Source organism: Carlito syrichta, unplaced genomic scaffold (genome assembly GCF_000164805.1).
Source record: "Carlito syrichta isolate Samal-C Ts95f unplaced genomic scaffold, Tarsius_syrichta-2.0.1 Scaffold301938, whole genome shotgun sequence".
NCBI lineage: Eukaryota > Metazoa > Chordata > Mammalia > Primates > Tarsiidae > Carlito > Carlito syrichta.
In genome coordinates this window covers 78,150-95,187 of record NW_007246034.1, presented here as the reverse complement: position 1 = coordinate 95,187, position 17,038 = coordinate 78,150, and the positions used below count along the sequence as shown (strand labels likewise).

General features: G+C 33.8%; 1 pseudogene; it reads right to left on the bottom strand.

Annotated features, from left to right (window-relative positions):
- Positions 1-13,495: 13,495 nt before the first annotated feature.
- LOC103258035 lies at positions 13,496-13,933 on the bottom strand (annotated as a pseudogene).
- Between the last annotated feature and the right edge of the window lie 3,105 nt (positions 13,934-17,038).

Genomic DNA, 17,038 nt, shown 5'->3' with positions numbered 1-17,038 from the left:
ATACCAATCCTATTGAAAGTGTTCCAGGCAATTGAGAAAGATGGAATTCTCCCAAAATCATTTTTTGAAGCTAACATCACACATCTCAGAGATTTTTTTCATCATTTTAAAAATGATTTCACTTTCTAATGCTAAAATTATTAAATACTTTCTCTTTTTAGGCATGCTAGTTTCTGTCTATAATAATTTGACAACTTATTTTAAAAGCATGTTGATTAATAGTAAAGATACCAAAGTCTTAGGTAAAATCATGTTTCTCACTTGTTTCTCAATCTATTTATTTGTGAAATGAAAAATGTACTGCTTTCTGTATTTTATAGGTTTTATAATTAATAGTGGTAAACTAATTTCACTGCTAGAACTTTTTCACAGAATTGTTACATAAAGGCTAAAGACAAGTGCTGATTAAACTTACACTTGTTTTAAGTGGAATGTACTGGAAATATTATTTACTGTAATTTTTCAGTGCTTAGCAGTGCAACTTCAGTAAGATTTATTTTGTTTTCTTTTAAGAAGTTTCGTAAACCTCATCTGTTTGCAGATTCCCTTTCCTTCCACTCTGTATCTGATCTATTATTGTTTTTTTTGGTAAGTGTTCTTTACTATATCTAGCCGTAAGAATTTAGGACACTTTTATGTAATTTGCATAGTACTTGTATAAGCAATTCTCTTTTTCATTTATGTGATGTCTTTGACAAATATAATATACTTAGTGCTATTATTTATTTAAATTTTTTGTACCAGAGGTTTTGAGCATTATGACTCAACATTTCATGTGATTATTTTAAAATACTGATAAGATTTAAATCTTTCAAAGATCTCTACATGATTTAATAATAGTCTATTTTGAAAAAAATTATTGTAATGTGTATATGCATGAATGTTGAAAAATGTTTGGAAATATATGTGCATATATGTTTGACTTAATCTACATTTTCAGAATGGAATTAGTATCAAACAAGTAAAAAATTTCTAGCTCCGAAATGAACAATAAAATTACACAATAGGTACAGTAAGTTGGCTAATGATGCTTTGTGAATGCAGTGCAGATTATAGAAAAAAAAAATCTACTAAAGGGATGTGTAACAAGACTCATTTGACAACATATAGTTCAGGGAGTCTTGCCCTGTGTTCATAGACTTGAGAGAATGTGGATTAAAAGTTTATTTTAATATAATTAACTTTCTTTGTAACCATATTTATTACATTTATTATAATTGACTTTCTTTGTAATCATATTTATTACATTTAAAGTATTTTTCTAAACACTATTCTGAGAAATATTTCATTAGACTTCCAAAGCAGTCCATAGCACAAAAAAGGTAAAACCTTCTGATTGAATACAATAAAAATAGCTATTATTAGCTATTATTTTATCATTGTTTACAACGTACCAGCCACTATTATAATAATTTTAATTTTATTAATTTGCTACATTATTCCAACAATCTGAGGAGGTAGATACCATCATTGGGCTTCATTTTTCAGGTGATATAATTGGGTTAAAGGGAGGTGAAGAAACTGGCTAAGAGTCACATAGCCATAATTGAAATTCTGGCTACAGAGATTATTAATACCATTCTTAATACTGTAGTGTCTCTTAGCATAATAGCAGTTTTTAAAATATAGTAAACTATTATAATGGGTTTTAAAGGACATTAGGAAAAGTATTATAGATATTTATATTATTTGTATTTTAATAAGCTTTCTTTAAGTACAATATTTTAAAATAATAGATTTTGTTTATTTAACAAAGGAATTTATTTAGAATCTACAGAGAGGGCTAATTAAGTTTGTACAGCTATATATTTTGATTCACATTTTGTAGCATGTTATGAAAAATGTCACTCAGAAATCTGAATTAGTTGCGACTTTCAGATTTTCAGTGAACTGTGGAATGGAAAGAAGCAAAGTAAGTATCAATTATACATAAATGCACTATTTGTTAGCACTACACCACAAGCCCTTACCTGATTACCTCCTAGTGAACCTCATGAATTGGTTTGCAATACTTTTACTTAATCCCTAATGAGTCTGACATGATAGTCTGCAAATTGTTGCAGTTTTATATGGCTCTTTTAGTTAATGAGGTATCATGGGGTTTCCAAATGAATGCATCAATAAAACAACTTCTATTTCTCTATGTTGTGGCAGAGGAATGATTCACCCACCTTAACTGCTGAATTTAGGGAATAAGTTTTAAATCACATAGTTTCTAACCATGAGAGAAATCTAGTGCTTGCTGACATGATGTATGTTTTACGTATAGCACAGGTGGATGCATCCATCTTTTGAAAAGTCTATTTTGCTAAAATAATGGTAAACACTTTTATTTCTGTTTCTATTAGATTTAAAATAAATAAAACAAAAAAGCACAATTGTTTCTTTTCTTTTTTAATTTAATTCAGTGTGGCTGTCATGGCTATCCACCGGCCATGCTACTGTTGCAGTTTTACTACTTAGACTGTTTTTTGATTTATTAGCTTTCAGATTTAAACTCTGCTGTGCTGTTACATTCTTTGGCTTACACAGCACCTATGTAGACCTCTGGTGATATGGTTTTATTTATTATTCATGCGATGTTAAGGGACAAAAAGGAGTCAAGCTAGTTCAGAGGTCATTGGCACTCTTAAAGGTCAAGTTATTTGGCTTCTGAAGTCTCTTTGGTAATATTCTTTCTGATATCCTTATAAATGGCATTACAATCAACTGAAATGTAATGTAAAATGTCATAGCCTTTGGAAAGCAAGTGACCTAAATGAAAAGAACTTTACTTAAGATATGGCATTCCTGACATTTTACTCATCTTACATGTTGCTATGTCTTTTGCAGACTGGGTGGGCACATGAAGATGGTTAAGTGCCATCAATCTCTAGAAAGAAACTCTGATAAAAGGGATTTTGCCAAGTTGAATTTGACCATTTCTTATCATTATAGAAATGATTGTAAAAAACAGAATTTTCTTCTTAGCTGACAATGCAGAACCATCAAAGATCTAGATAATCAAGGCTCGGGAAAGGATTTTGTATTAATCCATCATTCTTGAGCACAAAGCTCCCCTTCTAACTTGGCAACGTATGTGTTTTATACATTATACTTCAACCATTCTCTGAGCACCTAGTATTTGAGTGACATACAATTTGAGCAAAAAGTGACTCTAGAAGCAATTAATCATAATCTTTTCATTTTAGAGATGAGATAATTGGGGAACTACAATGAAACAGTAAATTATGTTACACTTTTTATGACAAAATGAACAGTCAAATATCCTAAAGACCTCTTTAAATAATTAGTGAATTTATACATTTTGTTATTTAATATATGCATAAATGATTAAAGAGTCCTTCCTTGTACAAGTATTTAATTTCCCTCGTTATTCAACAAATATTTATTTGACAAAGGCACTAATTTTTTTTTTTTTAGTATAATGATTCCCTTTAAGCCTTCATCTCCATATGCTGTACAACCATAAACCTGGTTGCTACAGTAAAAAGCTTTGAGTTCTTTAATGTCGCACTCTTTCCTTTACCTCATCTCCATGTTCCCACAGTCCTCTAGGTTCTAACTACAAATATGTCACTAGTTTTCTTTCTTTTTTTTTTTTTAGGGTTAGAGTTAGGGTTAGGAGTAGGGTTGGGGTTAGGGTTAGGGTTGGGGTTAGGGTTAGGGGTTAAGGTTAGGGTCAGGGTCAGGATTAGGTTTAGGGTTAGAGTCTCACTCTCTCAACCAGATAGGGGTGCAGTGTCATACTCAAGGTCACCTCAACTTACACTTGCTGGGGTCAGGCAATCCTTTCTCCTCAGCCTTCCAAGTAGTTTGAAATACAGGCATGTACCACGAAGCCTGGCTAATTATTTGATTTATTGCAGAGATGAGGTCTCACTACATAGCCCAGGCTAGCTGAAGTTATGTATTCAAGCCATCCTCTTACTTCAGCCTCCCAAGATGCTGAGATTATAGGTTTGAGTCACTTTGCCCGCCCTGTGTCACAAGTTTTTTTCCTGACGCTATGTCCCCTGTCAAATGTCTTACTGTGTCAGACATTGTGTCCTGCTACTTGAAGTCTGGCACTGTCCTCCCTCATTTACCATTGTCTCTGTGAAGCCTATTCTCTACCAAGCAACTAAATATGCCATTTAAAAAATGTAAATTACATGATTTCATTTCTGTGCTTAAAACTATTTTATCGCCTCTTGTTTCAGTTACAGGTAATTCTAAACACTTCCCCCACCTTCTCCTCTCCACCTGTGAAGTCTCTGTGATCTTGCCTCTATTGGCAGTTTATTCTGCGCATCTTCCTGTCTCACTTCCAACCCATTATATATTAATGTAATAACCAATTTGAATCTAGTTTTTGTTATTTTAATTCTGTTAAGTTTTAAAGTTCATCTCCTCCTCTTCTTTTTTTCCTACATGTGAGCAAGCTGATTATATCATCTGGGTCATCTCTCCTTTAGTGCCAGAGGGAGGTTCAAACATGTGTTCAAGTTGTGAACCTTCACCCCGCCTGTCTCTTAACCACCATAAAATACCAAAGCCAGTTTCCTTTCTACTTTCTTGTCTTTCCGTTTGGGTCTGCTTTGGAGTCACCGTACCCAGACAGTCCCATTGTGTGAGTAGTAAAACTTTTCGTGCACTCATAGAGTCATCATTTTTAACACAGAAATGAAATCTTGGTGGGGAGGGCATTTTTATTGATTCTGTGGAGTGGTTCAAGTTTTGCTATGATAGATCTTTTGGAAGGTTCTATACTGTTGGTGGGGATGTAAGGTAGTTCAACTTCCATGGAAAGCAGTGTGGCAATTTCTCAAAAACTAACAATTGAGCTTCCACATGATCTAGCAATCCCTCTTCTGGGACTATACCCAGAGGAACATAAATTCCTCTACCAAAAAGACACCTGCACATGCACATTTATTGCAGCACTATTCACAATAACAAAAATATGGAACCAACCCAGATGTTCATCAAAAGTGGACTGGATAAAGAAAATGTGGCACATGATATAAATAATAGAATATTATGCAGCCATAAAGAAGAGCAAAATCACGGCCATTGCAGTAACTTTGATGTAGCTGAAAACCATCATACTAAGTGAACTATGAAAGAAACAAATAACTGAACATCACATGTTCTCTCTCAGAAGTGGGCCCTGAACACTGGTCACACTAGTACAAAGGTGGGATAGGTAGATGCTGGACACTGCAAAGGGAGGGAGGGCCTAACGAGGGAGTGGGGCACATAGCAACACACTGGGTACCTGGTCCACTATCAGGGAAAGAGAGGCCCAGCTAGAAGCCCAAGCTTCACCTGCATGTAACCTACTTATGTAATAGATCCCCACTTGTATCCCACAACTCTAAAATAAGAAATAAAACAAAATAAAATAAAAGCAAGTCTTAGCACAGCACTATATAAAGATGCTTACAATTGTATAATGACCCCAATCAATGAAACATTTATTTTTATTAAATTATTTTTTGACGTAAAAGGTCAGAAAGATTTTGACTTATTAAGTTCCCTGATATGATTTGTTCTGTGTACAGTGAATATGACTTTTTCTATCATTAACCCAAGAGCTTTTATTTTTTGGTTACTTTTCTTCCCTGAAAAACAATAGGTATAAATAGAAGTATTTCTGTTTTAAAGATAAGAAAATCAAAGTGCCAATACTACTGTCTGAAGTATCATTATTTAGTGGATGCATATTCTGTATTTTTTATTCCTATTTCTTTAGATGAATTTATACTGCACAAAATAACATTTTAAAGTCTAGCATAAACAGTATTTTGAATTCTCAAATAAATTTCAATGGAAAGGGACTTTGGAATGTTGCTGGGGTCTGGTAAAGTTTGTTAAATGCAGTATTTAGTTAAATTCTTTCAGTGCTGATAAGACAGTTATTAGAAAACATGGTGAACTTTTATAGTTAAAATGGTTTAAAGTTCAGTTATTTAGGTATCAGACTTAGAAACAAGTTTATATCTCAGACGTCAAAAGCAGAAAAATTCTTATTTTATTTTTCCTCTTTAGATTGGAAATTATCACACTGAGGTCACATAATATGAGGGCATCAGTTTGTTTTCAAGCTTAACTTGAATTATATGGAATGTTTTATTAAAAGATAACTATAAAAGGGATGTCTGCAAACTTAATTTGAATGTTTTGTAATAAATAAGGATACACTGGGCTCTCAAATTCCCAAAATGATAATCTTCAAGTCATGTTTTGACTTTTGAATTCAGGAAAGAAAAGAAATCACTGTGTAGACTAGAATACACATGTTAATAGAGGGGAAGCCCCAGATAATTTGGGGGAGGAGCTTGTAAAAGAAGATATGCCCAAGAAGAGAAAGTAGGACATTCTGCTCAATTTTTAATTCTCTTGAAATGTCACCTCTTCTAAAGCATCTCTAGATAGGTCACCTTTTCTTTGTGGAGTCCTGCACTTGATACACTTATCTCTAGAAGAACACTTTTTGTGTTATTGTTTAGACTTCAGGTGTCAGACTGTCAAACTCCCTGGTTCAAATCTTGTCTCTACTACAAAATAGCTGTGGGAACATAGGCAAGCTGTGTTACTTCATTTCTTTGTGCCTTGGTTTCCCCTCTTCTGCAAAATGGAGAATATGATGTTGCTTATCTCGTAGGTTGGTGAGACGTTTAAGTGAGTAAAACACTTAGAAAAGGCTAGCATATAGCAATCTCTTCAAAATGCTAGTTTAACAGTTTTTAAAAATAATGACAGTTTTGATATACTATTTGACTTGTGTGCATTTCCCTATGTTCTCTCTTCTATGAAACTATGGATATAGTGAATATTTTCTATTATTATTGGCTATATTCAGCATAAATATTTATTGATCGCCTTATGCTTTTGACAGTATTTTAAGCATTTAAAAGTAAGCTTCACCTATATGATGACCACTTGTACACTTAACCCTGAATTTTGTCCACATCTACAAAATAAAAAGAATATAAATTCATATTTAATCATTATTAATAATTGATCAATATAATAAATATAAAATGTTCATAAAATATAAATTTATCTAAGTGAATATCCTAATATTGTCTTACCTAAAAAATATCATGTCACTTGGTGGTCATGATAGCAGTAGGTAATAAAGGAGTCTAGAGTCAGAGGCTAGGAGTTGCCTGCAAAAAACAACTTCTACAGAGACTTTCTCATAAAACGAATTGTTCTTTGTAGTAATTCCAGCAGCTATGCTCCTTAGCTCTTTTTTGTTACCCACAAAACTTCACATTTTCTTAACTGAGTTCACCTCCTTTAGTATTTACTCTTGACAACCAGAGAACTTGAAGAGTCTTGGAAAATTCTTTTCTTCCCTACATACTAAGTATCATGCTGTGTTAGAATCAGGGTGTATCAGCCAGTGCCTGCACTTCCAAGGGCTTATCAACAATTTAGTTCATGTTACAAGACTGTCATTACGTTTATTCACTCAATAAATGGCAAGAAAGCAATTTAGACATCACGTTATATACTGAAAGGGTTATAAAAGCAATGTCTTCAAAAATAATAACCTGGAATATACCAAGTTCTTTCTCGGGAAAACTTTCATTTTAAAAAGCTAATTTTGCTATACTGGAGTTGTCAAGAGAAAGGTAACATCCAGATAAACCAAACTACTTTAGGTGAACTTAAGAGAGATGGGCTAGTGTAGGGCACTTAGATAAAGTTTTTCAAGGGCATACAAAAATATACATCTCTGTTGCTTTGCTTTTGGAAAAATACCACTAGCACCAACATCACAATACTGAGAAATAGTTTTTCTGTGACTAACAGAGCTTGGAATTGAGCTAGTACTATATATGAGTTGACTCAATTTGCAGGTCTGTAATTTGTTCTCGGGGAGTTGAAAAGACAGATTGGAAGCAATGTACTGTTCTCCTAGAGGAGACATAGGAGGGTGATATAAAGCCAGTCCTTGTGGACAAACACTGTGGAGAGGGATGTGTATCACGGATTGCCTTACTGGGTGGATTGCCGCATACAGAGCATTATATTTAGACAGGAGAGTCTCCTGCTCCTGATCATCATATTATTCATCTATGCAGCCCTATAGGAAAACTAGGTCACATCTATTTTCTGAAATTGGTACTAGACTACTACTGCATTGACAGGGAAACTGGGATTAAAAATTACATAAAGTCTGAATTGTCTAAATACTGTTAAATTTATTCCACCAAATCAAATGTAAAAAGAGGAGATTAAAACACACACACACACACACACACACACACACACACACACACACAAATGTTTTAGCAACATCTTGACTCCTGTAGTGATCTACACAGGTTTCCAGAAAATGGTGGAGCACAAAGCATCAGTGGTGATGAAATGCCTAAATGGTAATGCAAGGTAGGTATGAAATTTATTCCTCAGAGACTATCATTGTTGCCTAACAACATAATCAAATCTTTTAGCTAGGGCTGCTTTTGTGGAGTATAGTTTGTTGACAGTCCTGTTAGACACGACTTTCCTTTTTCATAGACATCTCATTAGTTATCATCCTTTTAGCCCTTTTAACTGCTCTAAGCAAGGATTTCTTTATTCATTTAGCAATGGGAACTGAACCCATCAATACCCAATTTAAGCAAGGCACTCATAAAGACAACAGTGAAATTACGACTGCTGTTTTTCTAAATATCAAGATCATTTGGCTTTCTAAAACAAAGTCTTTTTCTTGATTGATGAAAAACTCTTCTGATATAGCATTTCCAGTTAGCTAAATCAAAATCTGGAAGAAAACATTTTACATTTGTTTTAATGTATTTGTGGAATTATTATTCTCTTTCATTCATAGCTTGCAGACAGATAGTTTGGGTTCATTGATTCATTGATGGTTATAAAAGTATCAACAATTATATTGTTACTAAATACTAAATTTATTTAAATTTTATGTAAATATCAATTTTGCATTTGCTAAAAACTAAATTAGAGAACAAAAAGAAATCATATTTTGGACTCATGTATATTTACCAGATACTCAAGATAAAATAAAAATAGTAATAATTTAATAAAAACTAAAATAATAGTTCAATTAAAATGCAAATAATATTAGATTTCTATTTTGCTAAATATCATCCTGAGTATAATTTTTACATAATAGCATGTTGAGTTAAGCATTGTTTCTTTCTTTTTTTATTAGTTATAATGCAGTCTCTTAACTTAATTTAAAATCAACCATTATTCCTGCAAAATGGTAACAAGTAAACCATAATTGCCAAAATGTTGTATACATTTCTTATGTGAGGTAAAGTCTTAATATATTGCTCAATTGTATTATAATATTTAGTATTAGACTATTCTGGCTGATTCTTAAAGCTTCTTAAGCCACATTCTCACTTAACATACTCTTAACTAAACTGGAGGATCATCCAGTGAAAATATTAAACATTTAATCACATGAGTCTACATAATAGTAAGTTATTTATAGTTGATAAAATTCCCAATGTATTTATTCTTTCCTCTAATTTTTATTATGGAGTGGTAAAGGGAAAAATAAAATGGTATGAAGAAAAATACACTTTTATTTACAATAGTTGTACCTATAAAAAAAGATTCATTGACAGTTCATGAGAATTTGAGGAGAGGTAGAGGAAGAGACAACAGTGAGACCTAGAACCTATAGTAGAAGAAGGAGTCAGGAAAGCAGAAATAAAGTCTGTCATAAAGACTGTTGACAGAGGGTGGGATATTTACAGAGACCATACCATGAAATCAGGGAATGTCTTGAGATAGGTGACATGATTGCAATAGAAGGAATAAACTTGACATAGAGACACAGTTCAAGGAAGCTAACTACCACCAGTTCACTTATAAAATTATTAGACATAGGTCTTTGAGATTCCACTGAATCTGTTTTTGACATCATGTCCATTAAGTTTATCTATACCTAATTTTCACAGCTTTTGCAAAATTCCACTAGGCTTCATTTGTACCTGATTAATGCAGCTAATTAATATTTAAGAATCTAACAATAGTAATGCAATAATACCTTTTATTATGTGCTTAGCCTGTTTCAGGCTCTGTGTTATGGGACTCACCAAACATCATTTAACTCACAATAAACTGAGATTATATTATTTTTACCACCATTTTAGAGAAGAAAGGACTAAAATTCAGAGTACTGTAGTGACTTTTCCAATGACCATTAGTAGAGAGTGAACAGAGGATCAGACCCTAGATATCTGAATGGCAATGAAGCTTGTTTTTAAACTGTTATGCATAAAGCTCATACTGTTTCTCACTGATAATGGTTAGGAGAAGACTGACAGAACAAAATTGTGAATAGGGATCTGTGGGTGTAAGAAAATAAAAGCAGGTCATGGGTGGACAGAGAAGAACCACACAGTTTGTGGTAGATTCTTCCCCATGACCATCCCTAGTATATACTTGTGAGGCATTGCTTGAGTATTGGGGAGTTGTAGGATATAGACAGAGCAAAGATACGGTACCTTTAATCACAAAGTTTGGCATGACACTGAGTTTTTATAAAAAAAGAACACTGCTTGTGTGTTGGGATCCACAGGTTCAAACCAGAGGACTGTTTCAGATAAAGTGACCATTTGAGAGAAACTAGCCACTCAAGATCTATTGATGAGTCCATGTTCAAGAATCACTCTTGAAACATTGATAGCCTGGGCAGAGTGACAAGCTCAAGTTCAGACACACTGACAATTCAAACACATCAAGCAGCTCAGATTCACTACTCAGAAGAAATGAATGAATCATCCTATAGACAATGGCCACTCCAGAGGAGGTACTTGTTTATTAGTTGCCATGGGGTTTTCCTACACAACAAATGACTGTGAATGTGTGTGTGTGTTTCAGAGAAGCGACATTGGCCTGTGATTGCTTCCAGATTTCAGCTTACTATTTTCTATCCTTTACCATTATCTATTATTTACCTTACTGTTATCTATCCTTGCTGAATGCTTAATGTATGTTTTTTCAAGTCTCTCTTTTTTTTTTTTCTTGAGTTGGAGTCTCACTCTGTCGCCCAGACTGGAGTGCAGTGGCTGCTCCCGGCCACCCCAGCCTCGACCTGCTGGACTCTGGCTATCCTTCTGCCTCAGCCTTCCAAGTAGCTGGAACTACAGGCGTGCGCTACCACACCCGGCTAATTTTTTGGTTTATTGTAGAGATGAGGTCTCACCAAGTTGCCCAGGCAGGTCTCGAACACACAGACTCAGGCAATTCACTCACCTCAGCCTCCCAAGGCAGGGGATTACAGGCTGAGCCACCAAGCCCAGCTTTCAAGTCTCTTCACGGCAACATTTTCACTTCATATTCATTGCATTAGTTAATTTATGAGCCTGCTAATTTATAAACATTAATACTACAAATGGTAGTCATATAAGAAATATATGCATATTTAGTAGTTATTTGCTATATTTATAAGAAATTGATCTTAGTATTTCTATAATATGTAATTTTAAGCATATTGTTTGTTTTAAACTTTATATAGTACATAAATATAGTAAACAATTTTACATCACCAAATCTATCACAGTGATAGATAATATATTTATATACATTAGAAATAGATAACAGAATATTTTTAAAAAAGTAAATGCTCCTTCTAGAGGAGAAACATATGGACTTGTTGTACATTACTTTTGAAAAGGATAAGTTGGTCAACTGTGGTTACAATAAACTTGATAAACCAAAAAAAAAAAGAAAGAAAGAAAAGAAGAAAGGAAAGAAAGGAGAATGGAACACAAGTGTATGGTGAAGAAGAGAAGGAGGAAGGGTGGTAAAAGACAAGAGTGAATATATTTCATAATGTTTAATAGCTGCTTAGATTCTGCTCATTATGAAAAAAAGTATATATTTTATACTTATCCCTGTACATGGAAAACTAGGAAACATTAAAAATTTGCACAATTAGGATTGCAGGAAGTTTATATTAGATGTGAATGAAAGTGAAAACATGAAGAGAATATTAAAAAGGTAGCTTTCTTCGTGAGGGAAAGTGAGCTTTAAAAAAATAACTCACGTTTATACTGTGGTTAAAATTAGAGAACATAATGTTGGAAGTGACAGGTTTAAGTGCTGAGTTTTACATTTTCACTTAAATAAACATTTAAAATAGACTTGTACTTTTGAGTAAATTTTATTATCCTCATGGAAGCTTTTTTTTTCCCTAGAAAAAATAGAGTCTCCCAAGTTCAAGCAATAGTGTGAGTACATAATTTAAAAATGCAGACTACAATTCTCAGTGATTTTAAATTTTAAAAGTAGATGATGTAAACCACTCTCAGCAGTCGTGTAGGGAAAATTTAACATTCTGTAAATAAATTTCTATTGATCTTTTAACTGTCATGGAATTGATTATTAGAATTACTCTTCTACTTCAAATTTAATATATTAGCAACTTGTCTGTGTCACTATCTTTATATTTGGCTACATTGTTTTGGAACTTAAGTAAACCCAAAGTTATTGCATTGTTTTTTATATTGAATACTAGATTTTTTTTTCTGTAAAATTCAATAATATATTAATGAAACATTTGAATCATGTGAACATAAAAGCAGTATTCCATATGGCTTATAATTTAAAAGTAAACTAGAAAAAAAAGGCAAAATATTTGTTTTTAGAAATCTTTATGAACAGGATAGACAACTATCTACCTTGATTCATTTAGATATAATTTTAAATCAAGAAAGGAAGCTAGACTCAGAAACCTTAGAATTTTCTCATTTCTATAATTAAAATGATATGAGATGCATTTTGAATTGAATTTTCCCACAGAGTACCTCAACTATTGTACAGATAGTTTATTTAAACTTCCCTGTACTATGCAATTTTACAGTAACAATGGTGCAATTTGCCTTTTCTTTTTCTCTTGAAGAGAAGAAAAATAAAAATTCAACTTCTAAGAATGTGACTATTATAAATATAATTCTGTTTTGCTGAATAATTTCCAGAAGTGATTGGAAAGCGATGTTCTGGAGTAATACTTTCTTTCCCACAAACCTTTAGTTGTACCTAACAGTGTTGATGCCTCAGGGCTTCTGAAAATCCTTGTGCTAATAATTTACTGAGGGTCTTTGGAGCTAAATTATTGTTTCTTTCTAGAGGTTATTATTTTTTCAAAGAAAATATCAAAACACATATTAACAAAAACTTATATCTATTCTGTATTAAATACAGAAACAAATAAGAACAACACAACCCCACAGATTAAACCCACTACTGTTGTAAAAGACTACATAACACCCTAAAGACACCATTCACTTAACCATGTACTCAGTCATTAAACAAATATCTGCTGAGTTTCTAAGGATCATGAAATGTTACTCGGTAGGGGAGGTGTTGACAAGAAACCCAGCATTTCTTAGATTAATTGCAAAAATTTGGAAAGAAAATGAGGACACATTTTGTTTATTTATTTATTCACAGGAAGTTTTTAGTTTATTAAGCTGGTTGTGAAAAATTCAAACAGTGGCTACAGATATCATCACTGCATCATTTTTAGTCCTTTGCCTGTTATCCGATCTCCAGCACACTTCTTGCCAGTACCAACACTGACCTTTGAAGTCCTCTGGACTTTCTTCATTCTGTTCTTCCATTCCTTTCACTGCTTCCTTGAGGTCTTTTTCTTCTCTTACAGGCCATGTCTTGCAAGTCTATGTTTGGGTTCATTTTTCCTTGCATAATCCAAGGAATTATAAATTATGCCAAAGCCAGTTGTCTTGCCACCACCAAAATGGGTTCTGAATCCAAATTCAAAGATGACATCTGGTGTTGTCTTGTACATTTTGGCTAGTTTTTTCCGAATTTCTGTCTTAAGTACTGTTGTCTTCCTGGGGTGAAGGACATCAATGATCATTTGTTTCTGCTGAAGCAGATGGTTGGTCATGAATTTTCTGGTGTGAATAATTACTGTGTCAGTCATTCATGGTGGCTGCCAATACTCAAGTAGTATAATTCAGAGCCTACTATGTGTCAGACAGTGTTCTAGGTACCCAAAACACATCAGTTACTCAGACAGACAAATTCCTGCCATGTGGAACTTATATTTTAAGGAAGCAGGCAATGAAAAACAAACTTATGAAAATAGCACATTGTCACAGCATATTAAAAGATAAGCCTTTTACAAAATGTAAATAAAGAAATGGAACAAAAAAAATATTGAACGTGCTGGAAGAAGGACTACTCTTTAAAAATAGTGGTCAGCATGGAGTCCAGGGCATTTAGAGTATAGAGTTTTCTTTTCTTTTTAGCGTGTTTCCTATTTACGTATTTATTTGTTTGTTTAACTTCAGTATTTTTTGTTTGCATGGATGCATGGTATAGTGGCAAAGAAATATGGGCTTTAAGTGTACCCACCACCTCCACCTGTGCACACTGCACTCGATAAGTGGTTTTTCATTTCTTCACCACTTCTCACCCTCCCCTTTCTGAGTCTCCAGTGTCATTATATCATTCTGTATGCCTTTGCAGATCCTCAGTTTAGCTCCTGCTTATAAGAGAGAACATGCAGTTTTGGGTTTTCCATTCCTGTGTTAATTCGCTTAGGATGATGTTCTCTAATTCCATCCAAGTTGCTGCAAAAGACATTATTTAATTTCTTTTTATTGCTGAATAGCATTCCATGGTGGCACACCACATTTTCATTATCCACTGATAGATTGATGGGCATTTAGCTTGATTGTACTTCTTTACACTTGTGAATTGTGCTGCAATGAACGTGTGAGTGTGTGCCCTTTTTGAATAATGATCTGTGTTCCTTTGGGTGGGTACACAGTAGGAGGACTGCTGGATTGATGGTAGATCTTCTTTTAGTTCTTTGAGAAGTCTCCATACTGATTTCCATAGAGGTTGTACTAATTTGCACTCCCACCAACAGTAAGTATTCCCTTTTTAATGCTTCCACGCCAAAATCTACCATGTTTTTTAAGTATATTTTATAATGGACACTAATTGGTGTAAGGTAGTATCTCATTATGATTTTAATTTGCATTTCTCCAATTAGCTGTGCTGAGCATTTTTTCATGTTTGTTGGCCACTTTTTAATATCTTCTTTTGAGAGATGTCTGTTCATGTCATTTGTTCTCTTTTTAATGGGGTCATTTGCTTTTTTCTTGCTTATTTGTTTGAATTCTTTGTAGATTCCGGATATTAGTCCCTTGTCAGATGTATAGCTTGCTAATATCTCCTCCCATTCTGCAGGTTGCCAGTTTATTCTGTTAATTATTTCTTTTGCTTTGCAGAAGATTTTGTTTCTGATACCTTTAAAATTGGATAAAACTTCCTGAACTCTAATCAATGAGAAATTCATTGATTCATAAAACTGTTAACCCAATATCAGGCAGAAAAATAATTAATTACATGGGACTGAATAAATTGATGAGGATAAGTATCATATTTAATTACTTTTGTTTGAAACATTGCTTGTTCTTTTATGTTTTGTTATCCAGATTTAAGAAAGCCTATCATCTTTTTGCTTGAACTACATATAACTTAAACAAGTTGGTAAATTATACCTTTGTAAACACAATAAAACATTTTTTTCTCCCTAGTTAGAATTTGAAAACTCTTATCAAGTATTATTTTCTTGGCAATATATTTATTAACATAATTTAAATAAGAATCTATACTTCTAGTAACAGGACAAAATTGGAAACACTGCTTATATTACTAAAACTTTGATTCGAAAGTCATATTTGAGCATAGTGTGCATAGACTCATATAGGCTGAAATTTTTCCCAGGAACTAAAACTGACTATATGGAAACATTGAATATAAAGCCCTCTTGAAAACCAGCCAGGTATCTGGTTTACAGTCTTTCCCTTCTTACAAGTGACTAAGGAAGGCCATTTTAAAAAAATTATTAAGATGTGGGGTACATTTCAGGGTTAGGTATACAAACATTGATTATGCAGGTACCCTTGTTGATGAAGTATGCCTCTCCCTCCCCTAGCAGTATCCCTCAACTGCCAATCTCACCCCCCTCCCCTGACAGTTTCCCATTACTGGCAATTCCTTTTTTATAGTATTATAATTGTTCAAGCTCTGTTTATGAGTGAGAATATATGGTTCTCTGTTCTTTGTTTCTGGATAGATCACTGAATATAATCAACTCCAAATCCATTCAAATTGCTGCAAAGTCCATGTTTGTCTTTCTTTATGGCTGCATAATATTCCATTGTGTATAGGTACCACATTTTTTTAATTCAGTTCAGTTTTGATGATTCCATGTTTTTGCTATTGTGAATAGAGCTACAGCAAACCTACATGTTCAGGTATCTTTTTTGTAGAATGCTTTGAGTTCCTCTGGGTATATTCCCAATAGGGGAATTGCCAGGTCATATGGAAGGTCAATTTCCAGTTTTTTCAAAAATCACCACACCATCTTCCAAAGAGGTTGCTCTAGTGTGCATTCCCACCAGCTGTGTAGAAGCATTCCTTTTTCTCTGCATCCTTGCCAGCATCTGTTGTTGTTTGTTTTATTAATGATGGCCATTCTTACTGGGGTTAAGTGGTTTTGATTTGCATTTCTGTAATGATGAGTGAGGCTGAGCACTTTTTCATGTGTCTGTTGGCTGCCCGTGTGTCTTCTTTGGAGAAGGGTCTATTCATATCTTTTGCCCACTTTCTTATGGGGCTGTTTTTTTCTTTTCAGCATGTTGGTGTTCCCTGTAGTTCCTAGATGTTAGGCCTTTGTCAGATATACAGTTGGCAATTTTTTTTCCCATTCTGTGAGCTGTTTCCCTGCTCTCTTGATGGTTTCTTTTGCTTTGCAGAAACTCATCGGTTTGGTGAGGTCCCACTTGTGTATTGTATTTCTTATGGTATAGGCACTTAGTGTTCTGATCAGAAATTGGTTGCCAGTTCCAATTTCTATAAGTGTGTCTCTGCGTTTTCTAAGATTCTTATAGTTTGAGGTTTTACATTTAGGCTTTTGATCTATTTAGAGTTAATTTTTGTGTACGGTGATCGGTAGGGGCTCTGTTTCAATCTTCTGCATGTGGTCAGCCAGTTTTCCCAGCACCATTTA